This window comes from Rhipicephalus microplus, chromosome X (assembly GCF_043290135.1).
Source record: "Rhipicephalus microplus isolate Deutch F79 chromosome X, USDA_Rmic, whole genome shotgun sequence".
NCBI classification, from domain to species: domain Eukaryota; kingdom Metazoa; phylum Arthropoda; class Arachnida; order Ixodida; family Ixodidae; genus Rhipicephalus; species Rhipicephalus microplus.
The window spans coordinates 80,671,554-80,684,766 of NC_134710.1; the positions used below are offsets into that span (position 1 = coordinate 80,671,554).

General features: G+C 45.3%; 1 protein-coding gene across 1 annotated transcript in view; it reads right to left on the reverse strand.

The window, feature by feature from the left end:
- Window positions 1-12,458, reverse strand: part of LOC119176719 (sodium-dependent noradrenaline transporter) — a 206,637-nt gene extending 194,179 nt beyond the window's left edge. Inside the window, exon 1 of the mRNA XM_075877215.1 lies at window positions 12,114-12,458. The gene's annotated coding sequence lies outside the window, so the exon portion shown is untranslated. The remainder of the gene's footprint in view (window positions 1-12,113) is intronic.
- Between the last annotated feature and the right edge of the window lie 755 nt (window positions 12,459-13,213).

Genomic DNA, 13,213 nt, shown 5'->3' on the forward strand with positions numbered 1-13,213 from the left:
GTTTTGCTTTTCACGTCGCCTACAATATAGGACCACCCACTTTGAGCAGAAATGTCCCATAACTGCTTGTCAACGTATATAAAACTTTACCGTATCCCCTACAATGAACAATTATTCCCAGCCAACGCTAGCATGGAAGTACTACATGCGAAACCCAGTATTTGTTAGACCCGACCGAGTCACTTTTATACGCACAATGTCGCGAAGCAAATGAAAATTCTAACGATAGATGACGCTCGAAGGAAGCACTCGTATTATGTAGTTCTTCTTTAGTCGTTCGCGATGTAATAGATATGCTGTTGTGCCGACTCGACCAACTCGCTACCGTTCCTCTACGGTCACACTATCGTCAAATTACTTTTGGGAACAATATCGATGCTCGCTGAGTAGTTAAGCGTGCCGAAAATACGTCCATCCTTTCAGTGAGACATCATGCCGCATGAAAACACGTCACACAGGAGTGAATATATGCTTATAAAGAGAACGACCTCGAATGCAGGAGCCCCTTATCTACTCATTCTGTAGGCTGTGCCTATTATTTATTTATTTTTTGGCATAGACAGTCGGCCGATTGAAAAGGTAATTCATATGATCGAAAAAGATTGCGTATTTTATCGGCCTATGGTTTCTGGCTTCCCGAGAACTTACCTTCTTCGCCTTAGTTGACTCGTCTGCCTCTGCAAGCGCCCTTCAAAGAGCGCGAGGACGGGTTGCATATATATATATATATATATATATATATATATATATATATATATATATATATATATATATATATATATATATATATATATATATATATATATATATATATATATATATATATATATATAGGAAAGAAGTGTATTTTTATGGGCTCGTTGTTGGCCCCGCCACGGTGGTCTAGTGGCTAAGGTACTCAGCTGCTGACCCGCAGGTCGCGGAATCGAATCCAGGTTGCGGCGGCTGCATTTCCGTTGGAGGCGGAAATGTAGGCTCTTGTGCTCAGATTTGGGCGCACGTTAAAGAACCCCAGGTGGTCGCAATTTCCGGAGCCCTCCACTACGGCGTCTCTCATAATCATATCGTGGTTTTGGGACGTTAAACCCCATAAATCAATCAATCAAGGGCTCGTTGTTTTGTGTTTTTCCGTGTCGAAACACGAAAAAACCAACCCTTAAGTATATACACTTCTTTGTCTTACTCATTAACTAGGGTCTCGTACTGGCAGACTTGGTGCCTTAAGGTTGTATACGAGGGACTGTATTAGTCAGCTGCCAGCTCGTAATAAGTTCACGTGCTACGCGACGCCAAACAGGCTCATAAAGAGTGTGCCACACATTGGCCGTCATGACTACTGGTGGCGCTGACGGACTCTCTCACGTTTGAATTCGCATATATACCCAATAAAGTGGCAGGGGGGATAGCCGCTGTAGTAGCTCAGTGGTAGAGCATCGAACGCGTTATTCGAAGGTCGCAGGTTGGGTTCCTGCCCACGGAAAGTTATATTGTCACCCACTTTTCTTTCTCTACATTTACATTACAATTTGGTCTAACAACTACCCCTCCTTGGCATTCCTTTCTGTTCGATCTCATATTATATATATATATATATATATATATATATATATATATATATATATATATATATATATATATATTCGCGCGCGCGTGCATGCGTGCGTGCGTGTGTGTGTTCATCAGTTGTTGTCTTTACCATTACTCGACAACCTTCGCCTAATATGTCTAAGATAAGGACTGGCGAAAATAAGGATTTGCTGGGTGTGGCGCAAGGCCTCCCATGCGTGTTCTCTTATAGACATAAATGAAGTTTACTGAACTGCAATAGCAACGTTATAGAGTAGGATGTTTTTGTGAATGCAGATGCCCGGTCGGTCTGTGTCATCAACCCACTACCGCGCGACGTGCGAGGATCTGGTTACAGCTCGTGCTCCCTCACAACATCCTTCTTGAATGTTTGAGTGATAGCCGTGTACTCGTACAGGGACAAACCCAGAAAATGGCTGGTTTCGCGGATCTGACCTTCGGTGTCCTGGTAGACTGACTGTATACTCATATCAACATCGTGCCGCCGGGGTGGTCTAGTGGCTAAGGTACTCAGCTCCTGACCCACAGGTCGCGGGATCGAATCCCGGCTGCGGCGGCTGCATTTTCCAAAGAACCCCAGGTGGTCGAAGTTTCAGGAGCCCTCCACTACGGCGTCTCTCGTAATGATATGATGGTTTTGAGACGTTGAACCCCTCATATCAATCAATCATTTATCAGATCAATATCATCACCGACAGCACCAGCAGTGCGCAAGCGCTACGTCACGTGTTCTTTTTTATTTAATATTTCGCGGGCTTCCTAACAGAATAAAAAGAACACTGAATGAGACGCACTGTTCAGGAAACAATTCAATCCGTTGTTTCTGAAGGCACTTAGCAACTTTGCGTATCATACCTTTGATCTTCGTCCACTAATTAAAAGGTTGGGTAATTAAGCGTAATAGATCAGTAAGTTATGGGAGAAAATAAAAAGGAGCCTGAGTATTTATAGGCTAGTGCGTATAGTATATTTTCGGTTCGATTCACTTCCGCCGAGCCTTTTATTTTTCAAGTCTTGGGTCAAGTTTCGTGGCACAACCTGCATGAGGGTCACCTCTATACATCATATAAAAATGACAGAGGATAGTGACCGAGTTAAGCTATATATGCAGTCCGGCACGATGCTGACTTGGCCAACAACTACAACATCATCGACAGCTCATCGTCACATATGTAGACGACACGGGGGTCAATGCGGCGACACATACGGTTGCGAGCTTTTTTGATGGATTCTTCTTAAGATTAAGATGGAATCGCATTGTACTTGCACATACTGTCAAGAACTCAAGGATCCCTGAACGATTGCATAAATCACACCACCCAACTTCACTCTCGATCGCGTGATTCCGATCTCTCCAACCCTCATTAAATGTTCAATCCTGAGGACGGCGCTTAGTATTTTTGCACATTGTGCAGGGATCAAGATACAAACAGGGGTTTCATAAAAGGCCCACACACTGCTGTGCTCATGTTCAAGATAATGGAAGATAAACTTGATTATTTTCTAATACTCAGCACTGGGATGTATACGTGAAGACCATCTTTTCATTAAGTTTTACATCAAGGGGCACAGAAAGCGAGGTGATAATCGCCACTGTCAGGCAATGATTGATTCATATTGCAAACTGAACTTCTTAGTGACTCGAGCATGTGGAAATGTCTGTATAGAAAAGTTGGAGGTGGCCGCTTTTCTACGCAGTTCTACTTGGAAGAATCTTGCATATCCGGCTCTGAGACGTCCAGCAACCGCGGCAGTTGCATGTGACGTGCAATCTGACAATGAATTGAAGGCGTTGGCAATTAAGATGATGATGGTTACGATTGTTTGCTACCGGCTGGCGACATCAAGGAATGACTGCAAATCACATCAAGAAGGAATATTGCGCCGATAATAGGTGCCGTGTAGGCATAGTCGTGAGAACCACAATCAAGCATTGCAGCCGCATATACTTTGTAGAAACAAGACAGCCTTCAACTATTCAATGCAAACATGCCCACTCACTGCAGTCATTAAAAAGTTCAGTATTCACTGTAAAATAACTGGACAGCCGACAGTTATAACATTTCACATTGTGTTTTCCTGGATTCACAGCTTAAGCATCAAGTGTGGTCTGCATGTGCGTTGTATGGTGCTGAATTTTAAGAAACCTATAAAAGTAAATTTTATCACCCGGTACATACAATTAGGCCAGTGTACACTTGTCGATGCGGTAAAAACTGTAATGAAACAGGAGTGGGCAGCTTTGACACACTCAAGTGCACTGCAGTACTTCGTGGTATATATGGCAATTATACCATGAATTACACGAACTTTGAATATTTGCCCTTCTTCTCGAGAGCGCCCCCGATACCACGCTTCGCAGATAAACGTTAGTGGCTTCCGTACAAAACAAGATTCAAGCTGGTCCTCGTCGTGGCAGGCGTGCCGCGAACAATGCACACCTCCGTTGCAATGAAACACGCGCGTTTTCGGTCGATGCGAGCTGCACTTGCAGAGTGGTGCACGCTTGACCGTCACAGCGTTCTCGCCTGTGGCTCGGTAACTCTTCTGGTGAGCCCCGAATCCGGAGTTTCAATGTTCACAAGTGCTGACATCAACGAAAGGGCAGTATGCCCACAAACTACTCGCACACGTAGATTTCCATACATGTTAGATTACGACCGGTAGTAAGCAATTATTCAGCGTCTTGTTTATCCTGTGCGGCAGTAGTAACCACCCGTTAAATGTATCTGCCATTGATAATTCGTAGATCATCTGAAGACAACCTACACGCACAAGGATGCATAGATAATTAGGACAAAAAAACTAGTGTTTTTTTGTGCCGACCTATAGATGTCTTTATTGCACAATTTCCGATCAAGAAATGAACAAGTGGTCCATCTTACTTTATATATTCAATATTGATTTCTTTAGAGCTGCCAAAATGGCCGCAAATGAAAGTGTTCCGTGCATTTCAATGATGTCCTCTGAATTAAGCGATATCGGGAGCCAAGACACGAGGAGAGAAAAATAAATACAAGATCCGTGGGCACCCTGCAGTGGCTATACACATAAACACATCACCGTATGCGAGCACGTCTGCATCTAACGATTCCGCAGCGAATTTTCGTAGCGGTTGATGAAAACCCTGGTCGGCAGAATAATCTGCCAAGGCCCGTGTGTGTGTGTGTGTGTGTGTGTGTGTGTGTGTGTGTGTGTGTGTGTGTGTGTGTGTGTGTGTGTGTGTGTGTGTGTGTGTGTGTGTGTGTGCGTGTGTGTGTGTGTGTGCGTGTGTGTATGTGTGTGTGTGTGTGCGTGTGTGTGTGTGTGTGTGTGCGTGCGTGCGCGTGTGTACGTGCGTGTGTGCGTGTGTGTGTGTGTGTGTGCGTGCGTGCGTGCGTGCGTGCACGCATGTGTGTGTGTGTGCGTATGTGCGCGCATCAATATCACTGCTCTGGTAGATGGCTGTAATTAAACGCTTATTGCTAAGACTTCTAATGTAGTATAATATTACAAAAAAGCTGTTGGGCAAACTGACAATGCATTGGAGGGAAGCCAACCGTGCGATCGACAGGGGGCAGCAAAAGAAGACTTCACTATCGTTCGCACTGCTTATACTTGTCTGATCCGGAAGCAACAAAAGCTGATTCACCGTGTTAACTATATATAGGCCATTAAGGGGGGGGGGGGGGGGGCGGGGGAGTTGGTTGCCAAAGCCCGAGTAATCGTAAAGCATGCCCGCTATGCCAACCGATCCACTATGTTCTATGAGAGGAGTCCGCCACAGTTGCTCATTACGGCTCTCGGCTGCCGATTCACCGGTTTGATCTAGTTAGCGGCGGTCGAACCCGTGATTCAGCCTCAACCATTTTGATAGAGGCGAAATGGTTGAAGCCCGTGTGTTGTGTGATGTTGATGCACGTGAAATGACATCAGATGGTCAACATTTCCGGAGCCCTCGACTGAAGTGCCCCTCGCAATCATATTGGGATTTCGGCACGTAAAGCTCCAGATATTATGTGTTAATCTCTTAAAAAATGCAATGTACCACAGTGTGGTGAATCGCATCATTTTCGAACCCATAGTTAGCGAATTTTTGGTGTAATATTTCAGTTTTGCGAGAGCTACGACCGCGCAGCGCGTAAAAGTCTAAGCCGTAATGAAAGGAAGGCCTTGATGACATTGTTCCTTTTTTTGTGCGTGACATAGCCACGATATGACTGTGAGGCGTGCTATAGGAACTTCGGTTTAAGTTTTACCACCTGGAGTTCTTTCAATGCACCAAAATCATTGTACACCGGAGTTTTTTGCATTTCTCCCCCATGCAAAGGCTGCTGCCGTGATTGCGGATGGAACCCGTGTTCTCGAGCCTAACATCGCCACACCTTATCTCTTAAGCAACCACGTATATCTCGTGACCCGTATTACAACTGTACACTGATATGGAGCTGCATGGCGCGAGATATACTGTAATATATGGCGTACGCTATTGATGAATTAGATGGTCAACACTTAACACACGTCTTCGCATTGTTGAGATCGCTAATGAGTGCGATAAGAGCACTCAACACAAAAGCACCTCCACCAGCTTCAACCGTATATTGCGAACTCTGGATACCTTGGAACCGGTCTTTGCAAGCCTTCGTGCATTCAAAATCGTTTTTTTTCTCCTGCAAGTGCACAGTAAATAGACTTTATTGGCAGTGATGGACGCTGTCATACGTGGGCGCTTATCGCATACTACTTATTCTATCTTTCCTCTTTCAGTTTTTTATCCTTTGTTTTTTTCTCCAATCTCCCTCCTCTAGTGTAGGGTAGCAAATTAACCAAAACCTGATCACCTTCTCTTCCTCTTCGTTGCCTTTTCTATCACACACACTCTCTCTCTCTCTCCTAATAAATTCATGAAGTTTGAATTTTTTTTACAAATTTAATTATGAACAGCACTTCTACGCTGTGATGAAAGATTTCTTTACACACACGATGTTTTTTCTAGTCATGCTTACTTTCTATAAAAAAATTTCTTGCACGGGAAAATTTCGTTTCATAGAGCCGGAAGATGTACATGGTGCACGTGCTCTTACATATCGGACTAATGGTTGCGCGTAACAGCGGCGAATTCACAGGCTTCAAGTACATGATATTGGTAGTCTCACCTACAGCTTTGTGTGTGTACTTTTCTTTTGCGCAATCTTCGTCGCGCGTGTCATAGGAACTATGTTAGACATAAGTAACAACATCGACAAAAATCTAACATCCAAAATATCTACCTCGCACTCTCCTACAACCTTCAAGAAGAAGAAGAAGAAGAAGAAGAAGAAGAAGAAGAAGAAGAAGAAGAAGAAGAAGAAGAAGAAGAAGAAGAAGAGGAAGAAGAAGAAGAAGAAGAAGAAGAAGAAAAAGAAGAAAAAGAAGAAAAAGAAGAAAAAGAAGATAAAGAAAAAGAAGAAGAAGAAGAAGAAGAAGAAGAAGAAGAAGAAGAAGAAGAAGAAGAAGAAGAAGAAGAAGAAGAAGAAGAAGAAGAAGAAGAAGAAGAAGAAGAAGAAGAAGAAGAAGAAGAAGAAGAAGAAGAAGAAGAAGAAGAAGAAGAAGAAGAACCTTCCAGCGACGCTAGTGGAGAGGAAACCGCCTTCCACCTGCCCGGTTTCAGGCTTGGCACCAACCAGTACCCCATCAAAAAAATCTCTCTCAAAACACTGCTTGCTTTGCCCCTACTCTGACGTCATGGTAATGGAGCTTCGGAAACGCCCATCCTAACATATTGGGCCCCTTCCCAGAGAATAATAGTCAAAACACCATTTTTTAGGACCTTGCGACATGAATGATAACGGAGTTATCAAAAGCACAGGTATAGTTCACCACTACTGTTTATTGGATAGGCTAATGTGCGTGAACTAAAATATAACTTCCCGCAGGTAGGAAGCCGTTGCGTCCTCCGTATGTGCAATTCTTTGCCATTTAAGCCCACGGGGTGACCTACTCCCTCACAGTCGCTGTATACTGTGTGTACAGGAATGTAAGACTGGTGCTGTAAATGTAGAGCCATAACCGATCGTTGCCTGGACGGCAAACGTGAAGCATCACTTGTTATTTAACTGGAGGTGTAGCAATTTGTCACACAATATAGCTGAATAATATCGATACCTGATAGTAGAAATTAAGCGAAGCTCGCATTATAGACCGAATTGGATTTTACGCCTGTAGGCACACCTATAGGGCGTTATACTGAGGCGCACCTTAGTGATAGGACTACGGAACAGCGTGCCAAAGCCGAAAAACCATTGCAAACTGAATGGAATGTTTTGTCGTAAGCTATAAGGCCAAGTGGCGTTTCAAATGCAGAAAAGGCGCATCAACAGTGGACGTATATATAGCTATATATTCTGACAGGACCGCCCTTCCTACGCTGCTTTCAGAAGAGCTGTACGCAGCAGTTTCTCTTCTTTAGAATTTCCTAAATAAATTGATCATCAGTAACTACTCTGAGTAATTGTAAGACAATCACGCGAGACATATCGACTCATTTAGGCGAAATTCCAGCGAGAGGACTTACACCCGAAAACGTAGCATCTGGCTGGCACTTGAGATGAGTTCCTTACTACGAATCGCATGTTGCATTTTTGGTGGTGACGTGCCGTTTCTTTAGGCTCTAGAGCCGCATCTCAAGCACGCTGAGGTGCTTAGTCACATTGATTTTTACGGTGAAGCTGCTTAGCGAATCATATCTCGTGAGGCGATCGCAGAAAACTATCATAATCTAAACGGGTATATTCCCCTGTGCGGCCTACCAGAAAACTATTATAGTAAAGAAAAAACTGGTATGTGACAAAGAAGTTGGGTAAGTCCCACTGACCACTGGTACACTAAAAATGAAGAGGCCAACTGTTAGCCCAACGAACGGCTTACTTCATTCAATTTTTTATTTACCAGACAAAACTGGAAGGTCGCCGAGGCTAGAAGCCGTGAGAACGGCTTGACAAAGGCCTTGGCGACCCGTACTATTGGCGTCAAATGAAAGCCGTACAGCGCCAAGCTTTCGTGATAGTATATAGCGCACACCGTCTATAGACTTATCACCATTGACGGGCGCGTGCATCCATTCGGCAGCTCTGCGCATATACGCGAGCTTTCCCATGGCGATAAGTAGACGGCGCGAAGGCTTGCCGCTGTTCGTGTTTCATTTGACCCTGATAGTACATAAAGATGTCAGTAGTGCGGAAATCATTACAAGTACATAAGACGTAAGTGCAATATAAAACATGAACAATGCATACTAATTCAAAAATGAGTTCTCAACTGAATAACATACACATAATAGATGTGCAAAAAAAAAGGATTTCCAAAAAGCAAAAATGCGCCTTGCGCTGACCATCGTATACATTGACACTCATAAACTAAAAAAAACATATATGCATTTACGTGAACACACATACATTCATGTCGCTAATACAACACAAGATAACAAGATGTAACATGATACAATTTATTTACATTAGACTAAAGCATGAAAAAATATTACGTAGACTGTGAGAATAAGTTGTTGCGCATGTTCCTGTAAAGCAAAAGCGCAGATATGTGAGTGAAGTTGTTTCTTGTTGCAGGTGATTGTACTTTCATGCGTGTTGAGTGTTGTGGGAACGTTGTAGGCCAAGGCTTGGTATCTATGTCTAGCGCGCGAATCCGGTACGAACATAATACATTTATTTCTTGCCGAAATCGCAATGAGACGACGCCCAAGGCATGACAGTTATCTCATTTGGTTGGAGAGCTCCCTATTCGAGAAATAAAGTTTGTGCAGTAAGCTTAGTGTGTAAAAAGCCTTGACCGTTTGCTCGTGCAGCACTTTCATTCGCTATTTACGATTTCATTTTATAGACATAATTTCCATTGGATATTTTTAGATCCATAACCCGCTAACTTTAAGATCCCACCACCCGGTTCTTGGCCGATCCCCCTGGCCGAGCCACAAATGTAAGAGGATCATCATCATCATCACCAGCATCATCATCATCATCATCATCAAATTGCTGTGAATCGGCGGCGGTGAGCCGGAGACCCCGAGTGCGTCCGCGATATGTAACACGAAAAGCAACGACGGCTAGGAGAATACCCCGAAGCTATAATGGAAGGTGTATACAGCAACAACGACGTGCCTGAATCTAATATATTAGAGCTGCGACCGCTTGTTGTCAGTGCAAAGTTTCTGTCTCGGGAGTTTGGATATTTCAGTCGTGTATGTGATTCTTTGTTCTTTAACTCTAACCTCTCTGCGCTGAGCATCAACGTAGAAACAACCTAAAAATCATCCAGCTGAAGGCTATAGGAAGAACTAAGAATTAACGTAGAACCTGAATCACCTCTGGCGATGGCTCAGACACAACGCACAAGCAACCAGATTAGAATTCAGATTCGTCCAGTTTTGCTGTTTCAAGTCTTACGCGGCTTCTGGTGTAAGCTTCGCCAATTTTTTTTTTCTTCCTCCGAAGAAATGACAGTCGCGCACATTATGAGTCACATCCTACGCTTGGTGAATTATGGCGTCGTGCTCACAGCTCTGTCTATAGTCGCCGTTGCAGACGACGCATCGCGTGTAAATTTTGCGGCAGGAGTTGTCACACGTTAAAATATGCCATCATTCACTTCCCTACCTTTCATGAACAAAGACATATACTCTGCGTGCTGAATAGGCAACAGACCGCTCTTTTGCAACGGACCTTGCACCACCCTCGTCTTCTACGCAAAAGTTATAATATACGAGCGTATAGGCATTTGTTATCGGCCAGCCTTCGAACAACGATGCTGAATGCGCAGCGGTACTTTCTCGTGTTTGCGTGCCTGCCACTTCCAAACAATTTTTTTTATATATGCCTTCCGGTCCATTCTCCTATAACGCTGTAGGAATATACGTGCATTATTGTAAACCGCTTCACCTTTATGATTTCATTTCCTATGCAAATCATGAATGGTTATTCATTCTCGTGCGATACAAAGGTGCGACAGCTGATGGTGTACATCTCGACACCCCAACGTTGAGTCGTTCATCACTTATGATGCCGTGGCTCGGCTGATCTTCCCCAGCCTGCTTCAGGAAGCCACGGGTTGCTGTACCAGCCTGCGGCGCATTTTCTGAGAGTGCGTGTGTGGCCGCCACATAGCGCAGCCACCACACGCCGTTTAGAGGGACAGATAACACCCTACCCGCACCTTTATTATTTATGTTTCTTCGTGGTTTCGGCTTGGCGGAGCAGAGGAAGATCTGAAAGCGGTGCCTGATAACACCTAATCGATAAGCAAACAAGCAAAAAACAAAGAACGACTCTGTGCTCGGACGCATTACGATAGATTGAAAGCCGCGATAAGCGACGGCGGCTACGCGTCGCGCTCGAAAACAAGCTGGAAGTTGACACGCGGTAATGACTGTCAGTAAACATGACAGTGGAGGAGAAGCGCTCCGCGCTGCGACAGCGTGGCACGCGTTGCGACGATCGTGTCACAGGTGCGCTGTATACAACCACAACACGGGCGCCGCGCTTGTCAGGTTCGTCATGGGCACCATGTGTACGAGCGGCGCCGAGTTACGTTTCGTTTAGTCCAACTATACGACCACGTGGGTAAGACCAAGCTGCGTAGTGGGGCCCAATATATGAACTAGCGGTTGAAGAGCCATCCAGTACGTGACACTCGGCAGTTACCTTTTATCAATTACGCTTCACCCAAGGGTGAGATTTTTGAACAACTCTTTCCCGCGATATTGAGATATTCGGCTACATCCAACTAGGTTAATCTTCCTCTTCTGTGCTTCTGATGTCATTTACGCGCGTGAATAAAAAGAAAGAAAGAAAGCTACAGAAATATACCCCTGAATCGGAAACATTTGAAAAGTACATTAGTCCTCACATGTGTAGATATTTAGCGTATTAATTCATTATGAAAGGCAAATCGATTAAATATTTCACTTGTAACTAAGCTTAAAATAATTTAATGAGACTGAATTACTTGTCACTGCTTACAGCGGTCAGTGACTTTAAATATTAAACAACGATTCCGTAGAGAAAAAAAAGGATAATTGACTGTTCATCTTACACAGATAAATAGCATTTTTAATTATAACCCTGGAGGTTCATCTTGTCTGTATGTAAGAAACAAAAATGTTTCATTTTCTCATCTTTAGTGCCATTCGCAGTTTGACCACACGCACCCACCAGGAGGAAACTTCTGAAGATTCTCGGCGCGATCCTTCGGCGTCAATCATCGGGAAGACGACGGCGTATCTCAAAACGAGCCATGTTTTGAGATGCGCTCTCGTTCTCGGTTCGTCCGCCAATACCGGTCCTTTTTTGATAGATGAGCTGGTTAAAAGTACACGGGCAAGTGCTGCGAGTAGTTGTTTCTCTTCGCACGAGCGTCCGCATATACCGGGAAACGCAGCTCCCAACTGTCTGGAGCAGCTGCGGCGAATGACAGACGGAAGGACAGGCAGGCGTGATTTCCGTCAGTGGAAACCGAGAGGCCCGCACATGTCGCAGGCGCACGGCGCTCTCACTTACCGGCAGTGGCGTTCAAGAGCACTTGCAGCGTCCGGACGAATGGCCATCACGATGACGAGAATCTCAGCTGCGCACAGCCGTGCCACGTCCGTCCACTGGCACGCTTGTTGGCTGCCGGCAAGAAGCGCGGCTGAGCGCGTGGACGGGGCAGTTCTGTCGGCCCGCCGCAGCTGCAACCTTCCGCAAGAGGAAAGCGCTGACAGTTCCTGTAGCGAAGAGCAGCACAGCAATCCTAGCGGGAAAAAGTTGCACGGCGGCTTCTCCGGATAGCAGCCAACGAAGAGATCCGTACCAGCATCCACACTCGGCAAAGTAACTATGCGCGTGGAACTTACGCTTTCTTCGCTGTATTTGATAATAGATAACTTGTTTTTTCAGGGTTGTTTTATTATTACCGCTAAGCTTGCAGGCGAATAAGATCCTAATCTTTAACGTGTCCGGTAAAGTTTTTCCGACTAAAACTTTTAACGCACCATTTTCACCGCAGAAGCGTGCTGTTCAAATCCTGAACACCCCTCCATTACACCTATTTTCTGCTCGCGGACAATCTTTCTGTCCGCGCCGGGATTTACAGCTGGATGAGAGCCCAGGGTCGCGCACCAAACAGAGAATACCTGCACCGCGTGACCAGTCACCAACAAGCAGTGTTCGACTAAAACGACTGATGCACCAGACAACACTGTCGCCTTAAGCCAGCGCACTTTTGGTACAGCTGTCCGCACAGAAGTCGCCCGGCGAACTGGCCGTGGTCGAAGCGGCTGAGCAGTCTGCGGCCGCCGCCTGCACAGAGACGCCGTTGAGTACTAGTGCCATGTGGACGCCGGCTTCGGACGTCTTTCACCTGCGAACGCGAGAAGAGTGGCGTCGCGCCCTCTCCTCTCTCTCCCAACCACTCCTCACTCAGCCCCGGGAGCCGATGGGCCAATGAGCGAGCGCGCCAAGAAAAAGGCGGCACGCGCGGGAAATTTCAATCACACCGAAGCCAGCGGCTGATTGCCGGAGCAGACGCGCGCGGCTCCGTTTTCGCGCCAAGTGTGATCTCTCAATCGCCAGCTTCAGAGGCATCCGTTTCAAAGAAGGCAGGCTGTTACCAAAGACTA